Below are 9,057 nucleotides of genomic sequence, written 5' to 3' on the forward strand. Positions count from 1 at the left end.
TTTTGTAGCTGTCACCTGGGCCGTAATTTCCACTGGGGACGGCGGGGACATGTTTGGCCAGCCGTCAGATTCTGGCTGAGAATGTGAATTGAGCTGCTGATTGTAAGGCCCTGATATACTCCAAAAAATTGCCACGGACGAGTAACGGACACGGACAGCCTGCCTGCGCGGTTCTATAGTACATTTTGGCGTCTGTGGACCAGCGTTGCCAACTTGGCGACTTTGCCGCTTTTCAGATCCCCCTGGTGACTTTATTTCTCAAAAGCGACTAGCGACAAATCTGGCGACTTTTTCTGACCATGGGAAGCAATGTTAATGTGCTGAATCCCAAAGCATTTGGCAATAAATTGGTTCGGCTGATGCCGGTATGCTCTACTTGCTTGTCTAATCCAGAGAGGTCTGATGATCACAGCACTTCCCACACGCAGCGTAGCCCCTCCCTCCGCTGAGAGCAGGGACTGTAGGATAGGGTCCACTTGTAATTGTTACCGGCGTATGCCGAAACTGGCCCGGGTGGGCGGAGTCAGCACTTATATTAAAACGGGCTACGCCGCGGCATGCATAACAAGTGCAGCATTATATATTGATATGCAAATTATCGCATGACATCATCTGGCGACTTCTAGCGACTTTCTGAGCAGTATAGTATAGTATAGTATTGACAGTGTGTGACTTCTAAAAAACTTCTAAAAAAAAGTTTCATATTCTTTGATACATTTTGTATATGTTTGTTGTGATTGAAGTTGCAAATGACACATTATCTATCGATAGTGCTACAATAATGTACCATAGATCTGTCAGTCCTATTCTTAAAAATATATATATATCCATAATTGAATAACTCAACATGTGAAGTTCAGTAAAGTTGTGGGTTAAACAATACAGAAAGTAAGACAGCTTTTCTTATGCATATTTAGTACTATTCTGGCAGAATTTAGCATGATGACCAACTTAATTATTTCCCGGATTTTGTATTGGTTACCGTAGTCCCTAAATGTATGTAGAAATGCAGGAAATGGGATTCAAATCGCTATTTTTTTTCTGGGGGAGTACCCCCAGACTCCCCGTTTTATTGTGTCCCCCCCACTTCTCAAACCAAAGTTACGCCCTTGGCTGTCACGTATGTGAGGAGGGGGGCTGGACCCAAATGCAATGACCGGCTCAGAGAACTGGGGTTACGAAAAAAGTCTTTAATGACGAAACTAGGCAACAAACAAAACCAAGGCAGGCAAGATCCAAAAGGCAAAAGGCAAAACTAACTGAAGGCTAACCAAAAGTAACAAACCACAACCAGGCTGGCAGAACAAAGGCAAAACAGAACCAAACCTGGGTGGTGACACGGCAAGGAGATAGGAAACACAGGGTCAGGTAACACACGTGACAACAGAACACTGAACAACGAACTGGCACTGACTACAAGGAAACAAGACTAGGGCTGCGGTCGAATTATCTTTTTGCTTAGGAAGGTTCCTAACTGAGTGAAATGACCTGGAAGTACCTAAGTGGCAGCCATGATAAGAGCTGTTCGAATTCTCTAAATGCTAAGGAAAGGTGCTTCAATGCTTCCTTACTTAGCTCTTTTAGCATAGGATACACTGGACCATCCTTTACGAAAGGAAAGGAGATAATGCCGTCCATTTTCCATCTTATGCCATAACTTGCTAATATGCTTGCATGTGTAACCCATAGGCGAACTATGAACGTTACGCTGCTGTTGTAAAATTATCAAAGTGAAGTTAACGTTGTAGCGTAACCTATACTCAGTTTGCATTAGTTAGGCCTATTTCTTCATTCTGAGCGTTGTTGTATTGCCGGCCTTTAGGAATATCATTAATTAATTTTACTTCAGTCACAGATGCTGAAACCCTTGCCTTAATAAAGGCCTGTATCAGCCATAACAACTTCAAAGCACAATCAAGTCAACATTTCAAGGTGTTTACTGAGTTGTGTGGTGGTTCTTAAGCTATTATATGCATAGGCTTATAATCAGATCATAATCAGCATATTAACCATAACACAGAAGTCTGTCTTTCAAGAAAAAGGGATATGAGACGTTTTTAGCCAGATGATGTTTTTAATTCAACATGTTTGAAACTTAAGAATGATATGTACAGTAATAGATTTGTATGCCTAACATGTTATGCCTATCTTGCATGAATTTAACAATTATTTTCATACAATCATACTAATTGGGATTCATGTTGATAAATATGAGTGGACAGGAGGGTGAGCAACCATTCTCAATGTGACAACCATTTCGTTTCACTTTTGTGACTGGTAGCCTATATTCCTTTTTTGAATGAATTTGTTTTGCCAACAAGTCTCGTCCATGTAGCCGGTGCCCAATGAAGCCATGTCCCAGCAGCCATAGATCTCCATTGTATTAAAAGAACGATTAAAAACACGTCAGAGAGTCATGTTGTTGCTCTGGGCAGCATATTTCATCAATGCACTGGGCCAGCCGACTTTTTCCTCAAACAACTTTTTTTTTTTTTTTTTGATCTCAGGAAAGTAGTTCCGTAGCACCGAAAGTAGTCCCCATCGTAATGAAGAATTTGTTCCCATTTGAATTTGATTTGGTAATAACTACAACAGCCTGACTTTTCATGGTAACAGTTAGCGATTTTTAAAATTGAAACTATGTCTTTGTGAGCTGTATTTCAAGGTTTTTAGCTTACAATTGGAGCCAATGACTTCCGTTTTGAAGGCTAAAAAGGGAACGTGGGAAGTCAGAAAGTAATGGGAGTAGAGCAAACGCATTGTTGATTTTGTTATTTTCATAGGATTTGTTGAGAATAAGAAATGTATTTAAAAACACCAGCTGTATCCTTTAAGTGGGGATTATATACATAAGAGCAGTACAAAATAATACAAATTACTGCAATACTACAACTTTTAACAGAAACATCTTGAATCTAGGGGATGTATAAATGGCCTAGTCTTAAACAATCAATTCTCATTCCCAACTAGTCCTATATTGACGCTTTGTCAAATCCTTTGGCGTCACTATAACAATGCAAAAGGTACCCTTTCATGTCTGTATAGGGACGCACTGGGTGTTCAATTGACTCCATGGTAAAACCTCTTGCAGCAGTATTGGACGCCTACAACTTTTTCTCCTAGACCACGAAACACGGAAACGTTACATAGCCTACATTTTCTGCCCAAATAAGGGATTTCCGGTTTACTGCATTTCTTTGCTTGAGATCTTGAGATCTAACCTTAGGCCACCCGGAAAAACTACAGTTCGCGCTGTTTAGCACTTCACAATAAATGCCCTGCTGTGTGGGCATTGTAGTTTTATTGTTGTTTCATGGAATTGACATTGTTACTGGGCTATTTGAGGGTGGAAAAAAACAAATCTTTTGTCAGATTTGAGCCATCTTAATGGGAAGCGGATCAGATAATATTGCATTTCAACCCTACTCAGTGCCGCCCCCATCGGTAACCCCACCCCCATGAAAGTACAGCTCAATAGCTTTCTAGAAAAGTTGACCCCGTGTCTCTAGCCCCTTCTGTTGCATAATAAAAGAGGCCTGGAGTCAGAGTTCAAAGGGCAATATTGCAGTGCAGGAACCACCCATGTTCTTCATATTGATATATGTATCTCTCCAGGTCAAGGCCTTTCCAAATATGTCTTCAATTTTGTCTTCTGGCAAAGTTTAATTTTCACCTCCGCGTCCCACCCCAGCCTTTTTCAGGCGATTATGAGAGCCTTCGAGACTGCAGCCTGGATAAAATCAAGTCTTTTGTTTTTTGATAAAAAATAAAAATATTATAGTATTATAATATTAGTGGTATTGATATTTCCCCTAATCACAGTCATACCTCAGGCTAGTGTAGACCTAATTTTACCTACTAAATACATCTGGATTGTTGACTTTCAAACATCAATCTACAATGGAAAATTATCATTTTTAATTTTTATCAATGAGCTTTTTTGTTTAAAAACTATTTTGTTTAAATACTACACGACAGAGAGGGCAAACAGCATGGACTTATAATGTGAACCCCTGCTTAAAATCTCTGCTGCACTCTCCAGGTAGAGAAGCAAGAACTGTTATTCAATAGCTATTCGGCTCTCATGCTATATTTCCTTGGCATTGTCAGGATAACTGTTAAACAATACAGCATATGGCCATAAAGTGGCATCATAAAATTACTTGATCTGAGTTGTGTCCGGGATTTTGGTTTGGCCCCATGAATTAATGGGATGTAATGGTCTTACGCAATTCTTACGTAAGAAAAGGCACATATCCATCATGTGTATATTTTTTCTTTTATGATTCAACCCACTTCACTTTCATTGTGTGCTTGCTGTCATGCTGTCATTGGTCTTGAGAGCAAACCTAATTACACATCCATTGTGGGGGGACAGTGGTGACCAAACACTATTTAAGCGTGTACATGGGATTCCAAATTTTGGAATTTGGCCAATCTTTGGATATAAGATGAAGACCTCAAAAGATAAAAGAGAAAGTCAAGTGGGAGTGAAAATGCAGTGTGTGTGCTTGTGTTTGTGTGTCTGGCGTCACACATGATCAACCCCACCAGGGATGATGATGCAGGAAGTGTCACCCTATAAAAGAGACCTCTGGCACAGGAGGAGGGTTATGGATCTCAGTCGGTGCACTACCCCACAACTGGACGCCCTAAGGACACAGGTAAGACCATAACATCAGATTGAATCTCCACTGATTATCTATTTTGAAGCCTGTCAACCTTGTTATTTTGTGAAATTATCTGGATATAATCCCAAAACAAAACATTCATTCAGTTGAGGAGTAGTGTTTATGTTTCAAGGTATTTCAACATACAGTAATGCATCATGATTTGACATCTGAACAACAGCCTCACCAAGCTTCTCTGTTTGAGGATGTGGTCATTGCAGTTAAGGCTGTCACAAGGCTATGTGTGTGTGTGTGTGTGTGTGTGTGTGTGTGTGTGTGTGACTGACAAAGAATTCATCTGTAGCCTATACTCATGCATGTGAAGTCCAGTGCCATACACATCTTACACAATCAATAGCAGTCAGTCAAAACCAGAATTTTGTTCAATAGCACTTTGGTTTGGTGGGTTGGCAATAACCCGTAACCACCAATCCGATGGGAAAGTCCATCATTAGCAACCTACTGGAAGCAAGTCCAGCAGCAGCAAGGGAAGGGCATGTGAAGTTTGTGTAAAGTGTGGTTGTGGCTGGATAGGAAGACAGTCCAGGGGACTAAGGTATTAAACTTGTTTACATCAGTGGGATTTTCAGCTTCTATTGGGTGAACACACAAGTAGCTCTGCTCACTTAATGAATGGGTGTCCACCAACAGTTAAACAATGGATACAGGGTGAAAAGAGTGTTTACTATGGAGAGCATGACAACTAAACTTCAACTAAAGATGTATATTTTTAATGTAAAATGGACTCCTGTTCCTAGATTATGTGAAAACATCATATCTCTGTAGTCTTAGTGTTTGTGTATGTGCATTTAAATTTTAGTTAATATATAGGTGCAGGTGTGTATATGTATGTGTGTATGTAAAAGTATATACACATCTGCACCTATATTAATTGGATTCATACTGTATATACTATATACACATGTATTTGTATATAAATATGTATACTATATGTATATATATATATATATATATATATATATATATTTGCTTTGATGTATTTTGAAATGCCTGGGGCTGTGGAGCATTTCCACCAAAACAGAGAGTACGGACTGGACTGCTTGTTTAGAAAGCTTGAAATCTCAGCAGCCAGTGAGGTAACAGTGGAGTGACTGGCACTGATTAACAGCACAACCCCCGCCAATATACTATGGTCATTTTGTGAAACAAGCCAGTAAAATATTACTTATTGTTCCTTTAAGGCTGATACTGATACATTTTGAGTTGAAGCTGCTGCTAGCTGATATTTTGTACCGATTTTCAATATATTTAGAGACTTTAGAGACAGACTTTTTGTGCCAAAAAAATCCTTTTATTCTTGTCAGGACGGAAAAGCCTCTGAAACAGCATTTAGAACTACATGGGACACTAAAACCCTCCTTTGAAACCCAGACTAATGAAATTCTTACACAGTTGTCAGCTCTTTAAGGCACAGAGACCCACCACACCAATTTAATGGTAGGAGAAACTCTGAAACTAATGAAGCCCAGCCTCTCCTTCATCTTGATTGGTTGGCTGAGAAAACACAGTCGTTTTAGGGTGTAACGCAAAAGTAATGTAATGAGTAGTGTAACAAATTACTTTTCTCCGGGAGTAATAAGTAAAGTAATTTGTTGCTTTTACGAAGAGTAGGCTACTTTTTTCCGGTAATGACCCCAACACTGGTCCTCACAAAATTGGACCATGATTGGCCAACAACACAAGCTCTTCTAATCGAGGCCATAAGTGGAAGTCATCATTTTGTATTAATGGGCTTTTCGATCGGGGTCGCCAAAAGTAAGGGCTGTGTTGAGCGGATACCCAGAACATATTGTTCCATTGCTTAAAATACATCGATCTACTTTTAATATTGATTTTTGTTAACAAAATGCTAATCACTGGGAAAAGCGCACTATAATAGCAATGATGAGCAAATTCATCTCGTCTACACATGATTTCATTGCTAGAGCTGGACCTCCTGGCTGTGTTGTACATTCAAATTATTAAGATTTTCATAGCGTTGCATTGAACACTTATTATAGTTGTTACTGTTTATATTTAGCTAATCACATCAAACACACCAGATAGCTAGCTAACAACTGTTGCAGCCGTCTTTCCCAAATTATTAGCATTTTGCTAGCAACAATCAATGTAAAAAGCAATTGAAGGATGAAAATTCACGAAGGTGATCTAAGCTGATGTATTTTATTTCATGGAACAAAATATAGTATAGCTAGTAGTGGCACATAGTTTATTTTTGTTGTTTGTTGGACTACACACCAAATGGTGGAAATGCTAACTTAACAGCCTGTAAAATTGTAAAAGACTTTCAACTCTATTCAAATGAGGTAAACCTGCTTGAGTGGAGGCTTTCCAGTTCAAATGCTGCAAACTTGCCTGGATCCTGGAAGGATTTCAGTAATTCTTTCTTGAGGGGAGACAATCAGGACCAATTCTAATGCGTTTGCTGGAGTTAGTCTGAAACTGACTGGAAAAGAGGGTGGATTTTTTTAAGATGCAATAACTTTAAATTTAACCACTCAAACAAAATCACATTTTAACAATGCCTTCAATAAACATCTTTGATCATACATGTATATAAATAGAGGGACATTTGAAGTCCTCTTATTTAGGACCTTTAGGTCTGGATTTAAAATTTGTTACAGTGAAATGTTGTCAAATGCAGCAAGATAGACAGATAAGGTGTTAATGCTGTTAGCCTTACTCCCAAGAACCAGAGTCTCAGGAAATTGCCTCATATTTTACTTTGTCATCATACCAAAGATGATTTATTTAGAGTACAGTTAAAGCCCTACATGTTGGTTATGATGAATGACAATTAGAAATTGAAATGTGTTGACTTTAAAAGGGAGGTCATGGGTTGCTGATCTAATTTGAAGTGAAACTGGTGATCGGTAGAGAGAGAAACAGAGGGAAAGAATTCTTAATGTGGGCTTGTACAGTACAGTATGTATGTATGTATGTACGTGTGTATGTATGTACATGTCTGTACGTGCACGTGTAATGTGTGCACTTATTTTGTGAATTAAAATAATTTTCTTTTTTTTTAAGAAAATAAGTCATTAACCTATATATATATACGTAAATAGGTTAACCTATATATATATATATAGGTTAATATATGTTTTTTGTGAGTTTAATTGGAGCAAATTGCTCGTTATCTTACGTAGCTGGTTAGTATTGTGTGCCATATCAATATGGGTAGTGAGATAGTTGAGGTGCGAATGATCATTAGGCTACAAGGGAGTATAGGAAACTTAATAACATTTTCCAGTGTTAATAAAGGTTGTTTTTTCAGTGACAATTATATTGAGTTTACAAGTGTTGATTGGAGAGTGGTTTGTCCACTCATACAGCTGATATAGCTATGTTCAAAACTATCAAAATGAACTCTGATGGCGTGCACTGATAGAAACAGTTGTATGATTTTGCTCTGATGTAGATCCTGGGATGGATTAGGCTTAACCAATATTTCAACCTTTCCATTCTGTTTATCACTATGGGTGAGCCCGCTTTTCCTCTCTTTTCTTGTTTATTGCATCAAATAAAGATAGACATAGAAAATAAAACATAATGTAACATAAACTAACAGATAAGTGAAAGACAAAGAATGCATTATGGCTTTCAAACATGGACATGGACTTAAACAGACAAACATTAAAAAGGCACTGTTGAATTATTGATCAAAATAAAGTTTTCATCCCTGCAGGGTGTGTTAGTACTGACGTCAGCCTGGAAAGTTGCCCAGCAACCAGTGTTCAGTCGTCCAGTTGGAAACCCTGTCTGTCTGAGTACTCTACTAGTCCATGCAGAGCAAATGTTGACACAGGCTTTGTGTTACAGGCAAAGGGAGAGGACGAGAAGAAGTTTAAGTACACAAATAATGAAGTACACCAAGCTCCTTTTGCTCCGCATTATTTTATTTAGTCTTTCAACAGCTTTTAATGTGCTGAACTGCTATTTCATACTGTATACATACTGATTTTGATTTTTACAACTTTGTGTTTATACATACAGTTTATTTATACACATATGTATCAAATATGTTATACATATCGTTAGTATATATAGTTATATATACTTATATATTGGCTTTTATTTGCTTTTATATTCTGCAAAAATCTAATCTTTTTGCTTAACTGTTTTCCTCTGGACATAGTTCTGCATATTTCTGCACATTCTCTTCACATGAACCGACAGTTCTTATGTTCTGTGTGTTTGTTTATATATATACATATACATATATATACAGTATATACATCTATATATATATACATAGCTGTCCTGTATGTCTGCTATGTGACATTCTGGTAGTTTGGACCCTTCAGACCTAATTATCCTCCCTCTCTTTGCTACCATCCACCCACACTTCTCCAGTCCAAATGAC

This window comes from Centroberyx gerrardi, chromosome 5 (genome assembly GCF_048128805.1).
Source record: "Centroberyx gerrardi isolate f3 chromosome 5, fCenGer3.hap1.cur.20231027, whole genome shotgun sequence".
In the NCBI taxonomy this organism is placed as follows: domain Eukaryota; kingdom Metazoa; phylum Chordata; class Actinopteri; order Beryciformes; family Berycidae; genus Centroberyx; species Centroberyx gerrardi.